A 25611-nucleotide genomic window follows, 5' to 3' on the forward strand; every position below is an offset into this window, starting at 1 on the left:
TACATAACGTTATACGTTATAACGTAATAGTATACAACGTTATACGTTATAACGTAATGCTATCTAACGTTATACGTTATAACGTAATGCTCCATAACGTTATACGTTATAACGTAATAGTATACAACGTTATACGTTATAACGTAGTGCTACATAACGTTATACGTTATAACGTGGTGCTACATAACGTTATACGTTATAAAGTCGTGCTACATAACGTTATACGTTATAACGTAATAGTATACAACGTTATACGTTATAACGTAATGCTACATAACGTTATACGTTATAACGTAATGCTACATAACGTTATACGTTATAACGTAATAGTATACAACGTTATACGTTATAACGTAATGCTACATAACGTTATACGTTATAACGTAATAGTATACAACGTTATACGTTATAACGTAATGCTACATATCGTTATACGTTATAACGTAATAGTATACAACGTTATACTTTATAACGTAGTGCTACATAACGTTATACGTTATAACGTGGTGCTACATAACGTTATACGTTATAAAGTCGTGCTACATAACGTTATACGTTATAACGTAATAGTATACAACGTTATACGTTATAACGTAATGCTACATAACGTTATACGTTATAACGTAATAGTATACAACGAAATACGTTATAACGTAATGCTACATAACGTTATACGTTATAAGGTACTAGTATACAACGTTATACGTTATAACGTAATGCTACATAACGTTATACGTTATAACGCAATAGTATACATCGTTATACGTTATAACGTAATGCTACATAACGTTATACGTTAAAAGGTAATAGTATATAACGTTATACGTTATAACGCAGTGCTACATAACGTTATACGTTATAAGGTAATAGTATATAACGTTATACGTTATAACGTAATGCTATCTAACGTTATACGTTATAACGTAATGCTCCATAACGTTATACGTTATAACGTAATAGTATACGACGTTATATGTTATAGCGTAGTGCTACATAACGTTATACGTTATAACGTAATAGTATACAACGTTATACGTTATAACGTAATGCTACATAACGTTATACGTTATAACGTAATAGTATACAACGTTATACGTTATAACGTAATGCTACATAACGTTATACGTAATAAGGTAATAGTATACCACGTTATACGTTATAACGTGATGCTACATAACATTATACGTTATAAGGTTATAGTATACAACGTTATATGTTATAGCATAATGCTACATAACGTTTTACGTTATAACGTAATAGTATACAACGAAATACGTTATAACGTAATGCTACATAACGTTATACGTTATAAGGTACTAGTATACAACGTTATACGTTATAACGTAATGCTACATAACGTTATACGTTATAACGCAATAGTATACATCGTTATACGTTATAACGTAATGCTACATAACGTTATACGTTAAAAGGTAATAGTATATAACGTTATACGTTATAACGCAGTGCTACATAACGTTATACGTTATAAGGTAATAGTATATAACGTTATACGTTATAACGTAATGCTACATAACGTTATACGTTATAAGGTACTATTATACAACGTTATACGTTATAACGTAGTGCTACATAACGTTATACGTTATAAGGTAATAGTATATAACGTTATACGTTATAACGTAATGCTCCATAACGTTATACGTTATAACGTAATAGTATACGACGTTATATGTTATAGCGTAGTGCTACATAACGTTATACGTTATAACGTAATAGTATAGAACGTTATACGTTATAACGTAATGCTACATAACGTTATACGTTATAACGTAATAGTATACAACGTTATACGTTATAACGTAATGCTACATAACGTTATACGTTATAACGTAATAGTATACAACGTTATACGTTATAACGTAATGCTACATAACGTTATACGTTATAAGGTAATAGTATACCACGTTATACGTTATAACGTGATGCTACATAACATTATACGTTATAAGGTTATAGTATACAACGTTATATGTTATAGCATAATGCTACATAACGTTATACGTTATAACGTAATGCTACATAACGTTATACGTTATAAGGTACTAGTATACAACGTTATACGTTATAACGTAATGCTACATAACGTTATACGTTATAACGCAATAGTATACAACGTTATACGTTATAACCTAATTCTACATAACGCTATACGTTATAAGGTAATAATATATAACGTATAACTTTATAAGGTAACAATATATAACGATATACGTTACAACGTAATGCTACATAACGTTATACGTTATAAGGTACTAGTATACAACGTTATACGTTATAACGTAGTGCTACATAACGTTATACGTTATAAGGTAATAGTATATAACGTTATACGTTATAACGTAATGCTACATAACGTAATACGTTATAAGGTAACAGTACATAGCGTTATACGATATAACGTAGTGCTACATAACGTTATACGTTATAACGTGGTGCTACATAACGTTATACGTTATAACGTAATAGTATACAACGTTATACGTTATAACGTAATGCTATCTAACGTTATACGTTATAACGAAATGCTCCATAACGTTATACGTTATAACGTAATAGTATACAACGTTATACGTTATAACGTAGTGCTAGATAACGTTATACGTTATAACGTGGTGCTACATAACGTTATACGTTATAAAGTCGTGCTACATAACGTTATACGTTATAACGTAATAGTATACAACGTTATACGTTATAACGTAATGCTACATAACGTTATACGTTATAACGTAATGCTACATAACGTTATACGTTATAACGTAATAGTATACAACGTTATACGTTATAACGTAATGCTACATAACGTTATACGTTATAACGTAATAGTATACAACGTTATACGTTATAACGTAGTGCTACATAACGTTATACGTTATAACGTGGTGCTACATAACGTTATACGTTATAAAGTCGTGCTACATAACGTTATACGTTATAACGTAATAGTATACAACGTTATACGTTATAACGTAATGCTACATAACGTTATACGTTATAAGGTACTAGTATACAACGTTATACGTTATAACGTAATGCTACATAACGTTATACGTTATAACGCAATAGTATACATCGTTATACGTTATAACGTAATGCTACATAACGTTATACGTTAAAAGGTAATAGTATATAACGTTATACGTTATAACGCAGTGCTACATAACGTTATACGTTATAAGGTAATAGTATATAACGTTATACGTTATAACGTAATGCTACATAACGTTATACGTTATAAGGTACTATTATACAACGTTATACGTTATAACGTAGTGCTACATAACGTTATACGTTATAAGGTAATAGTATATAACGTTATACGTTATAACGTAATGCTCCATAACGTTATACGTTATAACGTAATAGTATACGACGTTATATGTTATAGCGTAGTGCTACATAACGTTATACGTTATAACGTAATAGTATAGAACGTTATACGTTATAACGTAATGCTACATAACGTTATACGTTATAACGTAATAGTATACAACGTTATACGTTATAACGTAATGCTACATAACGTTATACGTTATAACGTAATAGTATACAACGTTATACGTTATAACGTAATGCTACATAACGTTATACGTTATAAGGTAATAGTATACCACGTTATACGTTATAACGTGATGCTACATAACATTATACGTTATAAGGTTATAGTATACAACGTTATATGTTATAGCATAATGCTACATAACGTTATACGTTATAACGTAATGCTACATAACGTTATACGTTATAACGTAATAGTATACAACGAAATACGTTATAACGTAATGCTACATAACGTTATACGTTATAAGGTACTAGTATACAACGTTATACGTTATAACGTAATGCTACATAACGTTATACGTTATAACGCAATAGTATACATCGTTATACGTTATAACGTAATGCTACATAACGTTATACGTTAAAAGGTAATAGTATATAACGTTATACGTTATAACGCAGTGCTACATAACGTTATACGTTATAAGGTAATAGTATATAACGTTATACGTTATAACGTAATGCTACATAACGTTATACGTTATAAGGTACTATTATACAACGTTATACGTTATAACGTAGTGCTACATAACGTTATACGTTATAAGGTAATAGTATATAACGTTATACGTTATAACGTAATGCTCCATAACGTTATACGTTATAACGTAATAGTATACGACGTTATATGTTATAGCGTAGTGCTACATAACGTTATACGTTATAACGTAATAGTATAGAACGTTATACGTTATAACGTAATGCTACATAACGTTATACGTTATAACGTAATAGTATACAACGTTATACGTTATAACGTAATGCTACATAACGTTATACGTTATAACGTAATAGTATACAACGTTATACGTTATAACGTAATGCTACATAACGTTATACGTTGTAAGGTAATAGTATACCACGTTATACGTTATAACGTGATGCTACATAACATTATACGTTATAAGGTTATAGTATACAACGTTATATGTTATAGCATAATGCTACATAACGTTATACGTTATAACGTAATGCTACATAACGTTATACGTTATAAGGTACTAGTATACAACGTTATACGTTATAACGTAATGCTACATAACGTTATACGTTATAACGCAATAGTATACAACGTTATACGTTATAACCTAATTCTACATAACGCTATACGTTATAAGGTAATAATATATAACGTATAACGTTATAAGGTAACAATATATAACGATATACGTTATAACGTAATGCTACATAACGTTATACGTTATAAGGTACTAGTATACAACGTTATACGTTATAACGTAGTGCTACATAACGTTATACGTTATAAGGTAATAGTATATAACGTTATACGTTATAACGTAATGCTACATAACGTAATACGTTATAAGGTAACAGTACATAGCGTTATACGATATAACGTAGTGCTACATAACGTTATACGTTATAACGTGGTGCTACATAACGTTATACGTTATAACGTAATAGTATACAACGTTATACGTTATAACGTAATGCTATCTAACGTTATACGTTATAACGTAATGCTCCATAACGTTATACGTTATAACGTAATAGTATACAACGTTATACGTTATAACGTAGTGCTACATAACGTTATACGTTATAACGTGGTGCTACATAACGTTATACGTTATAAAGTCGTGCTACATAACGTTATACGTTATAACGTAATAGTATACAACGTTATACGTTATAACGTAATGCTACATAACGTTATACGTTATAACGTAATGCTACATAACGTTATACGTTATAACGTAATAGTATACAACGTTATACGTTATAACGTAATGCTACATAACGTTATACGTTATAACGTAATAGTATACAACGTTATACGTTATAACGTAATGCTACATATCGTTATACGTTATAACGTAATAGTATACAACGTTATACGTTATAACGTAGTGCTACATAACGTTATACGTTATAACGTGGTGCTACATAACGTTATACGTTATAAAGTCGTGCTACATAACGTTATACGTTATAACGTAATAGTATACAACGTTATACGTTATAACGTAATGCTACATAACGTTATACGTTATAACGTAATAGTATACAACGAAATACGTTATAACGTAATGCTACATAACGTTATACGTTATAAGGTACTAGTATACAACGTTATACGTTATAACGTAATGCTACATAACGTTATACGTTATAACGCAATAGTATACATCGTTATACGTTATAACGTAATGCTACATAACGTTATACGTTAAAAGGTAATAGTATATAACGTTATACGTTATAACGCAGTACTACATAACGTTATACGTTATAAGGTAATAGTATATAACGTTATACGTTATAACGTAATGCTATCTAACGTTATACGTTATAACGTAATGCTCCATAACGTTATACGTTATAACGTAATAGTATACGACGTTATATGTTATAGCGTAGTGCTACATAACGTTATACGTTATAACGTAATAGTATACAACGTTATACGTTATAACGTAATGCTACATAACGTTATACGTTATAACGTAATAGTATACAACGTTATACGTTATAACGTAATGCTACATAACGTTATACGTTATAAGGTAATAGTATACCACGTTATACGTTATAACGTGATGCTACATAACATTATACGTTATAAGGTTATAGTATACAACGTTATATGTTATAGCATAATGCTACATAACGTTATACGTTATAACGTAATAGTATACAACGAAATACGTTATAACGTAATGCTACATAACGTTATACGTTATAAGGTACTAGTATACAACGTTATACGTTATAACGTAATGCTACATAACGTTATACGTTATAACGCAATAGTATACATCGTTATACGTTATAACGTAATGCTACATAACGTTATACGTTAAAAGGTAATAGTATATAACGTTATACGTTATAACGCAGTGCTACATAACGTTATACGTTATAAGGTAATAGTATATAACGTTATACGTTATAACGTAATGCTATCTAACGTTATACGTTATAACGTAATGCTCCATAACGTTATACGTTATAACGTAATAGTATACGACGTTATATGTTATAGCGTAGTGCTACATAACGTTATACGTTATAACGTAATAGTATAGAACGTTATACGTTATAACGTAATAGTATAGAACGTTATACGTTATAACGTAATGCTACATAACGTTATACGTTATAACGTAATAGTATACAACGTTATACGTTATAACGTAATGCTACATAACGTTATACGTTATAACGTAATAGTATACAACGTTATACGTTATAACGTAATGCTACATAACGTTATACGTTATAAGGTAATAGTATACCACGTTATACGTTATAACGTGATGCTACATAACATTATACGTTATAAGGTTATAGTATACAACGTTATATGTTATAGCATAATGCTACATAACGTTATACGTTATAACGTAATGCTACATAACGTTATACGTTATAAGGTACTAGTATACAACGTTATACGTTATAACGTAATGCTACATAACGTTATACGTTATAACGCAATAGTATACAACGTTATACGTTATAACCTAATTCTACATAACGCTATACGTTATAAGGTAATAATATATAACGTATAACGTTATAAGGTAACAATATATAACGATATACGTTATAACGTAATGCTACATAACGTTATACGTTATAAGGTACTATTATACAACGTTATACGTTATAACGTAGTGCTACATAACGTTATACGTTATAAGGTAATAGTATATAACGTTATACGTTATAACGTAATGCTACATAACGTAATACGTTATAAGGTAACAGTACATAGCGTTATACGATATAACGTAGTGCTACATAACGTTATACGTTATAACGTGGTGCTACATAACGTTATACGTTATAACGTAATAGTATACAACGTTATACGTTATAACGTAATGCTATCTAACGTTATACGTTATAACGTAATGCTCCATAACGTTATACGTTATAACGTAATAGTATACAACGTTATACGTTATAACGTAGTGCTACATAACGTTATACGTTATAACGTGGTGCTACATAACGTTATACGTTATAAAGTCGTGCTACATAACGTTATACGTTATAACGTAATAGTATACAACGTTATACGTTATAACGTAATGCTACATAACGTTATACGTTATAACGTAATGCTACATAACGTTATACGTTATAACGTAATAGTATACAACGTTATACGTTATAACGTAATGCTACATAACGTTATACGTTATAACGTAATAGTATACAACGTTATACGTTATAACGTAATGCTACATATCGTTATACGTTATAACGTAATAGTATACAACGTTATGCGTTATAACGTAGTGCTACATAACGTTATACGTTATAACGTGGTGCTACATAACGTTATACGTTATAAAGTCGTGCTACATAACGTTATACGTTATAACGTAATAGTATACAACGTTATACGTTATAACGTAATGCTACATAACGTTATACGTTATAACGTAATAGTATACAACGAAATACGTTATAACGTAATGCTACATAACGTTATACGTTATAAGGTACTAGTATACAACGTTATACGTTATAACGTAATGCTACATAACGTTATACGTTATAACGCAATAGTATACATCGTTATACGTTATAACGTAATGCTACATAACGTTATACGTTAAAAGGTAATAGTATATAACGTTATACGTTATAACGCAGTGCTACATAACGTTATACGTTATAAGGTAATAGTATATAACGTTATACGTTATAACGTAATGCTATCTAACGTTATACGTTATAACGTAATGCTCCATAACGTTATACGTTATAACGTAATAGTATACGACGTTATATGTTATAGCGTAGTGCTACATAACGTTATACGTTATAACGTAATAGTATACAACGTTATACGTTATAACGTAATGCTACATAACGTTATACGTTATAACGTAATAGTATACAACGTTATACGTTATAACGTAATGGTACATAACGTTATACGTTATAAGGTAATAGTATACCACGTTATACGTTATAACGTGATGCTACATAACATTATACGTTATAAGGTTATAGTATACAACGTTATATGTTATAGCATAATGCTACATAACGTTATACGTTATAACGTAATGCTACATAACGTTATACGTTATAAGGTACTAGTATACAACGTTATACGTTATAACGTAATGCTACATAACGTTATACGTTATAACGCAATAGTATACAACGTTATACGTTATAACCTAATTCTACATAACGTTATACGTTATAAGGTAATAATATATAACGTATAACGTTATAAGGTAACAATATATAACGATATACGTTATAACGTAATGCTACATAACGTTATACGTTATAAGGTACTAGTATACAACGTTATACGTTATAACGTAGTGCTACATAACGTTATACGTTATAAGGTAATAGTATATAACGTTATACGTTATAACGTAATGCTACATAACGTAATACGTTATAAGGTAACAGTACATAGCGTTATACGATATAACGTAGTGCTACATAACGTTATACGTTATAAAGTCGTGCTACATAACGTTATACGTTATAACGTAATAGTATACAACGTTATACGTTATAACGTAATGCTACATAACGTTATACGTTATAACGTAATGCTACATAACGTTATACGTTATAACGTAATAGTATACAACGTTATACGTTATAACGTAATGCTACATAACGTTATACGTTATAACGTAATAGTATACAACGTTATACGTTATAACGTAGTGCTACATAACGTTATACGTTATAACGTGGTGCTACATAACGTTATACGTTATAAAGTCGTGCTACATAACGTTATACGTTATAACGTAATAGTATACAACGTTATACGTTATAACGTAATGCTACATAACGTTATACGTTATAACGTAATAGTATACAACGAAATACGTTATAACGTAATGCTACATAACGTTATACGTTATAAGGTACTAGTATACAACGTTATACGTTATAACGTAATGCTACATAACGTTATACGTTATAACGCAATAGTATACATCGTTATACGTTATAACGTAATGCTACATAACGTTATACGTTAAAAGGTAATAGTATATAACGTTATACGTTATAACGCAGTGCTACATAACGTTATACGTTATAAGGTAATAGTATATAACGTTATACGTTATAACGTAATGCTACATAACGTTATACGTTATAAGGTACTATTATACAACGTTATACGTTATAACGTAGTGCTACATAACGTTATACGTTATAAGGTAATAGTATATAACGTTATACGTTATAACGTAATGCTCCATAACGTTATACGTTATAACGTAATAGTATACGACGTTATATGTTATAGCGTAGTGCTACATAACGTTATACGTTATAACGTAATAGTATAGAACGTTATACGTTATAACGTAATGCTACATAACGTTATACGTTATAACGTAATAGTATACAACGTTATACGTTATAACGTAATGCTACATAACGTTATACGTTATAACGTAATAGTATACAACGTTATACGTTATAACGTGGTGCTACATAACGTTATACGTTATAAAGTCGTGCTACATAACGTTATACGTTATAACGTAATAGTATACAACGTTATACGTTATAACGTAATGCTACATAACGTTATACGTTATAACGTAATGCTACATAACGTTATACGTTATAACGTAATAGTATACAACGTTATACGTTATAACGTAATGCTACATAACGTTATACGTTATAACGTAATAGTATACAACGTTATACGTTATAACGTAATGCTACATATCGTTATACGTTATAACGTAATAGTATACAACGTTATGCGTTATAACGTAGTGCTACATAACGTTATACGTTATAACGTGGTGCTACATAACGTTATACGTTATAAAGTCGTGCTACATAACGTTATACGTTATAACGTAATAGTATACAACGTTATACGTTATAACGTAATGCTACATAACGTTATACGTTATAACGTAATAGTATACAACGAAATACGTTATAACGTAATGCTACATAACGTTATACGTTATAAGGTACTAGTATACAACGTTATACGTTATAACGTAATGCTACATAACGTTATACGTTATAACGCAATAGTATACATCGTTATACGTTATAACGTAATGCTACATAACGTTATACGTTAAAAGGTAATAGTATATAACGTTATACGTTATAACGCAGTGCTACATAACGTTATACGTTATAAGGTAATAGTATATAACGTTATACGTTATAACGTAATGCTATCTAACGTTATACGTTATAACGTAATGCTCCATAACGTTATACGTTATAACGTAATAGTATACGACGTTATATGTTATAGCGTAGTGCTACATAACGTTATACGTTATAACGTAATAGTATACAACGTTATACGTTATAACGTAATGCTACATAACGTTATACGTTATAACGTAATAGTATACAACGTTATACGTTATAACGTAATGCTACATAACGTTATACGTTATAAGGTAATAGTATACCACGTTATACGTTATAACGTGATGCTACATAACATTATACGTTATAAGGTTATAGTATACAACGTTATATGTTATAGCATAATGCTACATAACGTTATACGTTATAACGTAATGCTACATAACGTTATACGTTATAAGGTACTAGTATACAACGTTATACGTTATAACGTAATGCTACATAACGTTATACGTTATAACGCAATAGTATACAACGTTATACGTTATAACCTAATTCTACATAACGTTATACGTTATAAGGTAATAATATATAACGTATAACGTTATAAGGTAACAATATATAACGATATACGTTATAACGTAATGCTACATAACGTTATACGTTATAAGGTACTAGTATACAACGTTATACGTTATAACGTAGTGCTACATAACGTTATACGTTATAAGGTAATAGTATATAACGTTATACGTTATAACGTAATGCTACATAACGTAATACGTTATAAGGTAACAGTATATAGCGTTATACGATATAACGTAGTGCTACATAACGTTATACGTTATAAAGTCGTGCTACATAACGTTATACGTTATAACGTAATAGTATACAACGTTATACGTTATAACGTAATGCTACATAACGTTATACGTTATAACGTAATGCTACATAACGTTATACGTTATAACGTAATAGTATACAACGTTATACGTTATAACGTAATGCTACATAACGTTATACGTTATAACGTAATAGTATACAACGTTATACGTTATAACGTAGTGCTACATAACGTTATACGTTATAAGGTACTAGTATACAACGTTATACGTTATAACGTAATGCTACATAACGTTATACGTTATAACGCAATAGTATACATCGTTATACGTTATAACGTAATGCTACATAACGTTATACGTTAAAAGGTAATAGTATACAACGTTATACGTTATAACGTAATGCTACATAACGTTATACGTTATAACGTGGTGCTACATAACGTTATACGTTATAAAGTCGTGCTACATAACGTTATACGTTATAACGTAATAGTATACAACGTTATACGTTATAACGTAATGCTACATAACGTTATACGTTATAAGGTACTAGTATACAACGTTATACGTTATAACGTAATGCTACATAACGTTATACGTTATAACGCAATAGTATACATCGTTATACGTTATAACGTAATGCTACATAACGTTATACGTTAAAAGGTAATAGTATATAACGTTATACGTTATAACGCAGTGCTACATAACGTTATACGTTATAAGGTAATAGTATATAACGTTATACGTTATAACGTAATGCTATCTAACGTTATACGTTATAACGTAATGCTCCATAACGTTATACGTTATAACGTAATAGTATACGACGTTATATGTTATAGCGTAGTGCTACATAACGTTATACGTCATAACGTAATAGTATAGAACGTTATACGTTATAACGTAATAGTATAGAACGTTATACGTTATAACGTAATGCTACATAACGTTATACGTTATAACGTAATAGTATACAACGTTATACGTTATAACGTAATGCTACATAACGTTATACGTTATAACGTAATAGTATACAACGTTATACGTTATAACGTAATGCTACATAACGTTATACGTTATAAGGTAATAGTATACCACGTTATACGTTATAACGTGATGCTACATAACATTATACGTTATAAGGTTATAGTATACAACGTTATATGTTATAGCATAATGCTACATAACGTTATACGTTATAACGTAATGCTACATAACGTTATACGTTATAAGGTACTAGTATACAACGTTATACGTTATAACGTAATGCTACATAACGTTATACGTTATAAGGTACTAGTATACAACGTTATACGTTATAACGTAATGCTACATAACGTTATACGTTATAACGCAATAGTATACAACGTTATACGTTATAACCTAATTCTACATAACGCTATACGTTATAAGGTAATAATATATAACGTATAACGTTATAAGGTAACAATATATAACGATATACGTTATAACGTAATGCTACATAACGTTATACGTTATAAGGTACTATTATACAACGTTATACGTTATAACGTAGTGCTACATAACGTTATACGTTATAAGGTAATAGTATATAACGTTATACGTTATAACGTAATGCTACATAACGTAATACGTTATAAGGTAACAGTACATAGCGTTATACGATATAACGTAGTGCTACATAACGTTATACGTTATAACGTGGTGCTACATAACGTTATACGTTATAACGTAATAGTATACAACGTTATACGTTATAACGTAATGCTATCTAACGTTATACGTTATAACGTAATGCTCCATAACGTTATACGTTATAACGTAATAGTATACAACGTTATACGTTATAACGTAGTGCTACATAACGTTATACGTTATAACGTGGTGCTACATAACGTTATACGTTATAAAGTCGTGCTACATAACGTTATACGTTATAACGTAATAGTATACAACGTTATACGTTATAACGTAATGCTACATAACGTTATACGTTATAACGTAATGCTACATAACGTTATACGTTATAACGTAATAGTATACAACGTTATACGTTATAACGTAATGCTACATAACGTTATACGTTATAACGTAATAGTATACAACGTTATACGTTATAACGTAATGCTACATATCGTTATACGTTATAACGTAATAGTATACAACGTTATACGTTATAACGTAGTGCTACATAACGTTATACGTTATAACGTGGTGCTACATAACGTTATACGTTATAAAGTCGTGCTACATAACGTTATACGTTATAACGTAATAGTATACAACGTTATACGTTATAACGTAATGCTACATAACGTTATACGTTATAACGTAATAGTATACAACGAAATACGTTATAACGTAATGCTACATAACGTTATACGTTATAAGGTACTAGTATACAACGTTATACGTTATAACGTAATGCTACATAACGTTATACGTTACAACGCAATAGTATACATCGTTATACGTTATAACGTAATGCTACATAACGTTATACGTTAAAAGGTAATAGTATATAACGTTATACGTTATAACGCAGTGCTACATAACGTTATACGTTATAAGGTAATAGTATATAACGTTATACGTTATAACGTAATGCTATCTAACGTTATACGTTATAACGTAATGCTCCATAACGTTATACGTTATAACGTAATAGTATACGACGTTATATGTTATAGCGTAGTGCTACATAACGTTATACGTTATAACGTAATAGTATACAACGTTATACGTTATAACGTAATGCTACATAACGTTATACGTTATAACGTAATAGTATACAACGTTATACGTTATAACGTAATGCTACATAACGTTATACGTTATAAGGTAATAGTATACCACGTTATACGTTATAACGTGATGCTACATAACATTATACGTTATAAGGTTATAGTATACAACGTTATATGTTATAGCATAATGCTACATAACGTTATACGTTATAACGTAATGCTACATAACGTTATACGTTATAAGGTACTAGTATACAACGTTATACGTTATAACGTAATGCTACATAACGTTATACGTTATAACGCAATAGTATACAACGTTATACGTTATAACCTAATTCTACATAACGTTATACGTTATAAGGTAATAATATATAACGTATAACGTTATAAGGTAACAATATATAACGATATACGTTATAACGTAATGCTACATAACGTTATACGTTATAAGGTACTAGTATACAACGTTATACGTTATAACGTAGTGCTACATAACGTTATACGTTATAAGGTAATAGTATATAACGTTATACGTTATAACGTAATGCTACATAACGTAATACGTTATAAGGTAACAGTACATAGCGTTATACGATATAACGTAGTGCTACATAACGTTATACGTTATAACGTGGTGCTACATAACGTTATACGTTATAACGTAATAGTATACAACGTTATACGTTATAACGTAATGCTATCTAACGTTATACGTTATAACGTAATGCTCCATAACGTTATACGTTATAACGTAATAGTATACGACGTTATATGTTATAGCGTAGTGCTACATAACGTTATACGTTATAACGTAATAGTATACAACGTGTCGACGTTATAACGTAATGCTACATAACGTTATACGTTATAAGGTAATAGTATATAACGTATAACGTTATAAGGTAACAATATATAACGAAATACGTTATAACGTAATGCTACATAACGTTTTACGTTATAAGGTAAGCGTATATAACGTTATACGTTATGGCGTAATGCTACATAACATTATACGTTATAAGGTAATAGTATATAACGTTACACGTTATAACGTAGTGGTACATAACGTTGTACGTTATAAGGTAATAGTATATAACGTTATACGTTATAACGTAGTGCTACATAACGTTATACGTTATAACGTAATAGTATAGAACGTTATACGTTATAACGTAATGCTACATAACGTTATACGTTATAACGTAATAGTATACAACGTTATACGTTATAACGTAATGCTACATAACGTTATACGTTATAACGTAATAGTATACAACGTTATACGTTATAACGTAATGCTACATAACGTTATACGTTATAAGGTAATAGTATACCACGTTATACGTTATAACGTGATGCTACATAACGTTATACGTTATAACGTAATAGTATACAACGTTATACGTTATAACCTAATGCTACATAACGTTATACGTTATAAGGTAATAGTATACAACGTATAACGTTATAAGGTAACAATATATAAGGATATACGTTATAACGTAATGCTACATAACGTTATACGTTATAACGTAATAGTATACAACGAAATACGTTATGACGTAATGCTACATAACGTTATACGTTATAAGGTAATAGTATATAACGTTATACGTTATAGCGTAATGCTACATAACGTTATACGTTATAAGGTAATAGTATATAACGTTATACGTTATAACGTAATGCTACATAACGTTATACGTTATAACGTAATAGTATACAACGTTATACGTTATAACGTAATGCTACATAACGTTATACGTTATAAGGTAATAGTATACCACGTTATACGTTATAACGTGATGCTACATAACATTATACGTTATAAGGTTATAGTATACAACGTTATATGTTATAGCATAATGCTACATAACGTTATACGTTATAACGTAATGCTACATAACGTTATACGTTATAAGGTACTAGTATACAACGTTATACGTTATAACGTAATGCTACATAACGTTATACGTTATAACGCAATAGTATACAACGTTATACGTTATAACCTAATTCTACATAACGTTATACGTTATAAGGTAATAATATATAACGTATAACGTTATAAGGTAACAATATATAACGATATACGTTATAACGTAATGCTACATAACGTTATACGTTATAAGGTACTAGTATACAACGTTATACGTTATAACGTAGTGCTACATAACGTTATACGTTATAAGGTAATAGTATATAACGTTATACGTTATAACGTAATGCTACATAACGTAATACGTTATAAGGTAACAGTACATAGCGTTATACGATATAACGTAGTGCTACATAACGTTATACGTTATAACGTGGTGCTACATAACGTTATACGTTATAACGTAATAGTATACAACGTTATACGTTATAACGTAATGCTATCTAACGTTATACGTTATAACGTAATGCTCCATAACGTTATACGTTATAACGTAATAGTATACGACGTTATATGTTATAGCGTAGTGCTACATAACGTTATACGTTATAACGTAATAGTATACAACGTTTCGACGTTATAACGTAATGCTACATAATGTTATACGTTATAAGGTAATAGTATATAACGTATAACGTTATAAGGTAACAATATATAACGAAATACGTTATAACGTAATGCTACATAACGTTTTACGTTATAAGGTAAGCGTATATAACGTTATACGTTATGGCGTAATGCTACATAACATTATACGTTATAAGGTAATAGTATATAACGTTACACGTTATAACGTAGTGGTACATAACGTTGTACGTTATAAGGTAATAGTATATAACGTTATACGTTATAACGTAGTGCTACATAACGTTATACGTTATAACGTAATAGTATAGAACGTTATACGTTATAACGTAATGCTACATAACGTTATACGTTATAACGTAATAGTATACAACGTTATACGTTATAACGTAATGCTACATAACGTTATACGTTATAACGTAATAGTATACAACGTTATACGTTATAACGTAATGCTACATAACGTTATACGTTATAAGGTAATAGTATATAACGTATAACGTTATAAGGTAACAATTTATAACGAAATACGTTATAACGTAATGCTACATAACGTTTTACGTTATAAGGTAAGCGTATATAACGTTATACGTTATGGCGTAATGCTACATAACATTATACGTTATAAGGTAATAGTATATAACGTTACACGTTATAACGTAGTGGTACATAACGTTGTACGTTATAAGGTAATAGTATATAACGTTATACGTTATAACGTAGTGCTACATAACGTTATACGTTATAACGTAATAGTATAGAACGTTATACGTTATAACGTAATGCTACATAACGTTATACGTTATAACGTAATAGTATACAACGTTATACGTTATAACGTAATGCTACATAACGTTATACGTTATAACGTAATAGTATACAACGTTATACGTTATAACGTAATGCTACATAACGTTATACGTTATAACGTAATAGTATACAACGTTATACGTTATAACGTAATGCTACATAACGTTATACGTTATAACGTAATAGTATACAACGTTATACGTTATAACGTAATGCTACATAACGTTATACGTTATAAGGTAATAGTATATAACGTATAACGTTATAAGGTAACAATATATAACGAAATACGTTATAACGTAATGCTACATAACGTTTTACGTTATAAGGTAAGCGTATATAACGTTATACGTTATGGCGTAATGCTACATAACATTATACGTTATAAGGTAATAGTATATAACGTTACACGTTATAACGTAGTGGTACATAACGTTGTACGTTATAAGGTAATAGTATATAACGTTATACGTTATAACGTAGTGCTACATAACGTTATACGTTATAACGTAATAGTATAGAACGTTATACGTTATAACGTAATGCTACATAACGTTATACGTTATAACGTAATAGTATACAACGTTATACGTTATAACGTAATGCTACATAACGTTATACGTTATAACGTAATAGTATACAACGTTATACGTTATAACGTAATGCTACATAACGTTATACGTTATAACGTAATAGTATACAACGTTATACGTTATAACGTAATGCTACATAACGTTATACGTTATAAGGTAATAGTATACCACGTTATACGTTATAACGTGATGCTACATAACGTTATACGTTATAACGTAATAGTATACAACGTTATACGTTATAACCTAATGCTACATAACGTTATACGTTATAAGGTAATAGTATACAACGTATAACGTTATAAGGTAACAATATATAAGGATATACGTTATAACGTAATGCTACATAACGTTATACGTTATAACGTAATAGTATACAACGAAATACGTTATGACGTAATGCTACATAACGTTATACGTTATAAGGTAATAGTATATAACGTTATACGTTATAGCGTAATGCTACATAACGTTATACGTTATAAGGTAATAGTATATAACGTTATACGTTATAACGTAATGCTACATAACGTTATACGTTATAACGTAATAGTATACAACGTTATACGTTATAACCTAATGCTACATAACGTTATACGTTATAAGGTAATAGTATACAACGTAAAACGTTATAAGGTAACAATATATAAGGATATACGTTATAACGTAATGCTACATAACGTTATAGGTTATAACGTAATAGTATACAACGAAATACGTTATAACGTAATGCTACATAACGTAATACGTTATAAGGTATCAGTACATAGCGTTATACGATATAACGTAGTGCTACATAACGTTATACGTTATAACGTGGTGCTACATAACGTTATACGTTATAACGTGGTGCTACATAACGTTATACGTTATAACGTCGTGCTACATAACGTTATACGTTATAACGTAATAGTATACAACGTTATACGTTATAACGTAATGCTACATAACGTTATACGTTATAACGTAATAGTATACAACGTTATACGTTATAACGTAATAGTATACAACAAAATACGTTATAACGTAATGCTACATAACGTTATACGTTATAACGTAATAGTATACAACGTTATACGTTATAACGTAATGCTACATATCGTTATACGTTATAACGTAATAGTATACAACGTTATACGTTATAACGTAATGCTACATAACGTTATACGTTATAACGTAATAGTATACAACGTTATACGTTATAACGTAATGCTACATAACATTATACGTTATAAGGTTATAGTATACAACGTTACATGTTATAGCATAATGCTACATTACGTTATACGTTATAACGTAATGCTACATAACGTTATACGTTATAAGGTAGTAGTATACAACGTTATACGTTATAACGTAATGCTACATAACGTTATACGTTATAACGTAATAGTATACAACGTTATACGTTATATCGTAATAGTATACAACGAAATACGTTATAACGTAATGCTACATAACGTTGTACGTTATAAGGTAATAGTATATAACGTTATACGTTATAACGTAATAGTATACAACGTTATACGTTATAACGTAATAGTATACAACGAAGTACGTTATAACGTAATGCTACATAACGTTATACGTTATAAGGTAATAGTATATAAAGTTATACGTTATAGCGTAATGCTACATAACGTTATACGTTATAAGGTAATAGTATACAACGTATAACGTTATAAGGTAACAATACATAAGGATATACGTTATAACGTAATGCTATATAACGTTATACGTTATAACGTACTAGTATACAACGTTATACGTTATAACGTCATGCTACATAACGTTATACGTTATAACGTAATAGTATACAACGTTATACGTTATAACGTAATGCTACATATCGTTATACGTTATAACGTAATAGTATACAACGTTATACGTTATAACGTAATGCTACATAACGTTATACGTTATAACGTAATGCTACATATCGTTATACGTTATAACGTAATAGTATACAACGTTATACGTTATAACGTAATGCTACTTAACGTTATACGTTATAACGTAATGCTACATATCGTTATACGTTATAACGTAATAGTATACAACGTTATACGTTATAACGTAATGCTACATAACATTATACGTTATAAGGTTATAGTATACAACGTTATATGTTATAGCATAATGCTACATTACGTTATACGTTATAACGTAATGCTACATAACGTTATACGTTATAAGGTAGTAGTATACAACGTTATACGTTATAACGTAATGCTACATAACGTTATACGTTATAACGTAATAGTATACAACGTTATTCGTTATAACGTAATAGAATACAACGAAATACGTTATAACGTAATGCTACATAACGTTATACGTTATAAGGTAATAGTATATAACGTTATACGTTATAGCGTAATGCTACATAACGTTATACGTTATAACGTACTAGTATACAACGTTATACGTTATAACGTCGTGCTACATAACGTTATACGTTATAACGTAATAGTATACAACGTTATACGTTATAACGTAATGCTACATAACGTTATACGTTATAACGTAATAGTATACAACGTTATACGTTATAACGTAATGCTACATATCGTTATACGTTATAACGTAATAGTATACAATGTTATACGTTATAACGTAGTGCTACATAACGTTATACGTTATAACGTGGTGCTACATAACGTTATACGTTATAAAGTCGTGCTACATAACGTTATACGTTATAACGTAATAGTATACAACGTTATACGTTATAACGTAATGCTACATAACGTTATACGTTATAACGTAATTGTATACAACGAAATACGTTATAACGTAATGCTACATAACGTTATACGTTATAAGGTACTAGTATACAACGTTATACGTTATAACGTAATGCTACATAACGTTATACGTTATAACGCAATAGTATACATCGTTATACGTTATAACGTAATGCTACATAACGTTATACGTTAAAAGGTAATAGTATATAACGTTATACGTTATAACGCAGTGCTACATAACGTTATACGTTATAAGGTAATAGTATATAACGTTATACGTTATAACGTAATGCTATCTAACGTTATACGTTATAACGTAATGCTCCATAACGTTATACGTTATAACGTAATAGTATACGACGTTATATGTTATAGCGTAGTGCTACATAACGTTATACGTTATAACGTAATAGTATAGAACGTTATACGTTATAACGTAATGCTACATAACGTTATACGTTATAACGTAATAGTATACAACGTTATACGTTATAGCGTAATGCTACATAACGTTATACGTTATAACGTAATAGTGTACAACGTTATACGTTATAACGTAATGCTACATAACGTTATACGTTATAAGGTAATAGTATAAAACGTTATACGTTATAACGTGATGCTACATAACATTATACGTTATAAGGTTATAGTATACAACGTTATATGTTATAGCATAATGCTACATAACGTTATACGTTATAACGTGGTGCTACATAACGTTATACGTTATAACGTAATAGTATACAACGTTATACGTTATAACGTAATGCTATCTAACGTTATACGTTATAACGTAATGCTCCATAACGTTATACGTTATAACGTAATAGTATACGACGTTATATGTTATAGCGTAGTGCTACATAACGTTATACGTTATAACGTAATAGTATACAACGTTATACGTTATAACGTAATGCTACATAACGTTATACGTTATAAGGTAATAGTATATAACGTATAACGTTATAAGGTAACAATATATAACGAAATACGTTATAACGTAATGCTACATAACGTTATACGTTATAATGTAAGCGTATATAACGTTATACGTTATGGCGTAATGCTACATAACATTATACGTTATAAGGTAATAGTATATAACGTTACACGTTATAACGTAGTGCTACATAACGTTGTACGTTATAAGGTAATAGTATATAACGTTATACGTTATAACGTAGTGCTACATAACGTTATACGTTATAACGTAATAGTATAGAACGTTATACGTTATAACGTAATGCTACATAACGTTATACGTTATAAGGTACTAGTATACAACGTTATACGTTATAACGTAATGCTACATAACGTTATACGTTATAACGCAATAGTATACATCGTTATACGTTATAACGTAATGCTACATAACGTTATACGTTAAAAGGTAATAGTATATAACGTTATACGTTATAACGCAGTGCTACATAACGTTATACGTTATAAGGTAATAGTATATAACGTTATACGTTATAACGTAATGCTATCTAACGTTATACGTTATAACGTAATGCTCCATAACGTTATACGTTATAACGTAATAGTATACGACGTTATATGTTATAGCGTAGTGCTACATAACGTTATACGTTATAACGTAATAGTATACAACGTTATACGTTATAACGTAATGCTACATAACGTTATACGTTATAACGTAATAGTATACAACGTTATACGTTATAACGTAATGCTACATAACGTTATACGTTATAAGGTAATAGTATACCACGTTATACGTTATAACGTGATGCTACATAACATTATACGTTATAAGGTTATAGTATACAACGTTATATGTTATAGCATAATGCTACATAACGTTATACGTTATAACGTAATGCTACATAACGTTATACGTTATAAGGTACTAGTATACAACGTTATACGTTATAACGTAATGCTACATAACGTTATACGTTATAACGCAATAGTATACAACGTTATACGTTATAACCTAATTCTACATAACGTTATACGTTATAAGGTAATAATATATAACGTATAACGTTATAAGGTAACAATATATAACGATATACGTTATAACGTAATGCTACATAACGTTATACGTTATAAGGTACTAGTATACAACGTTATACGTTATAACGTAGTGCTACATAACGTTATACGTTATAAGGTAATAGTATATAACGTTATACGTTATAACGTAATGCTACATAACGTAATACGTTATAAGGTAACAGTACATAGCGTTATACGATATAACGTAGTGCTACATAACGTTATACGTTATAACGTGGTGCTACATAACGTTATACGTTATAACGTAATAGTATACAACGTTATACGTTATAACGTAATGCTATCTAACGTTATACGTTATAACGTAATGCTCCATAACGTTATACGTTATAACGTAATAGTATACGACGTTATATGTTATAGCCTAGTGCTACATAACGTTATACGTTATAACGTAATAGTATACAACGTTTCGACGTTATAACGTAATGCTACATAACGTTATACTTTATAAGGTAATAGTATATAACGTATAACGTTATAAGGTAACAATATATAACGAAATACGTTATAACGTAATGCTACATAACGTTTTACGTTATAAGGTAAGCGTATATAACGTTATACGTTATGGCGTAATGCTACATAACATTATACGTTATAAGGTAATAGTATATAACGTTACACGTTATAACGTAGTGGTACATAACGTTGTACGTTATAAGGTAATAGTATATAACGTTATACGTTATAACGTAGTGCTACATAACGTTATACGTTATAAGGTAATAGTATACCACGTTATACGTTATAACGTGATGCTACATAACGTTATACGTTATAACGTAATAGTATACAACGTTATACGTTATAACCTAATGCTACATAACGTTATACGTTATAAGGTAATAGTATACAACGTATAACGTTATAAGGTAACAATATATAAGGATATACGTTATAACGTAATGCTACATAACGTTATACGTTATAAGGTAAGCGTATATAACGTTATACGTTATGGCGTAATGCTACATAACGTTATACGTTATAACGTACTAGTATACAACGTTATACGTTATAACGTCGTGCTACATAACGTTATACGTTATAACGTAATAGTATACAACGTTATACGTTATAACCTAATGCTACATAACGTTATACGTTATAAGGTAATAGTATACAACGTATAACGTTATAAGGTAACAATATATAAGGATATACGTTATAACGTAATGCTACATAACGTTATACGTTATAACGTAATAGTATACAACGAAATACGTTATGACGTAATGCTACATAACGTTATACGTTATAAGGTAATAGTATATAACGTTATACGTTATAGCGTAATGCTACATAACGTTATACGTTATAACGTACTAGTATACAACGTTATACGTTATAACGTCGTGCTACATAACGTTATACGTTATAACGTAATAGTATACAACGTTATACGTTATAACGTAATGCTACATAACGTTATACGTTATAACGTAATAGTATACAACGTTATACGTTATAACGTAATGCTACATATCGTTATACGTTATAACGTAATAGTATACAACGTTATACGTTATAACGTAGTGCTACATAACGTTATACGCTATAACGTGGTGCTACATAACGTTATACGTTATAAAGTCGTGCTACATAACGTTATACGTTATAACGTAATAGTATACAACGTTATACGTTATAACGTAATGCTACATAACGTTATACGTTATAACGTAATTGTATACCTCGAAATACGTTATAACGTAATGCTACACAACGTTATACGTTATAAGGTACTAGTATACAACGTTATACGTTATAACGTAATGCTACATAACGTTATACGTTATAACGCAATAGTATACATCGTTATACGTTATAACGTAATGCTACATAACGTTATACGTTAAAAGGTAATAGTATATAACGTTATACGTTATAACGCAGTGCTACATAACGTTATACGTTATAAGGTAATAGTATATAACGTTATACGTTATAACGTAATGCTACATAACATTATACGTTATAAGGTTATAGTATACAACGTTATATGTTATAGCATAATGCTACATAACGTTATACGTTATAACGTAATGCTACATAACGTTATACGTTATAAGGTAGTAGTACACAACGTTATACGTTATAACGTAATGCTACATAACGTTATACGTTATAAGGTAGTAGTATATAACGTTATACGTTATAACGTAATGCTATCTAACGTTATACGTTATAACGTAATAGTGTACAACGTTATACGTTATAACGTAATGCTACATAACGTTATACGTTATAAGGTAATAGTATACCACGTTATACGTTATAACGTGATGCTACATAACATTATACGTTATAAGGTTATAGTATACAACGTTATATGTTATAGCATAATGCTACATAACGTTATACGTTATAACGTGGTGCTACATAACGTTATACGTTATAACGTAATAGTATACAACGTTATACGTTATAACGTAATGCTATCTAACGTTATACGTTATAACGTAATGCTCCATAACGTTATACGTTATAACGTAATAGTATACGACGTTATATGTTATAGCGTAGTGCTACATAACGTTATACGTTATAACGTAATAGTATACAACGTTATACGTTATAACGTAATGCTACATAACGTTATACGTT

This window comes from Bombus fervidus, chromosome 3 (genome assembly GCF_041682495.2).
Source record: "Bombus fervidus isolate BK054 chromosome 3, iyBomFerv1, whole genome shotgun sequence".
Taxonomy (NCBI): domain Eukaryota; kingdom Metazoa; phylum Arthropoda; class Insecta; order Hymenoptera; family Apidae; genus Bombus; species Bombus fervidus.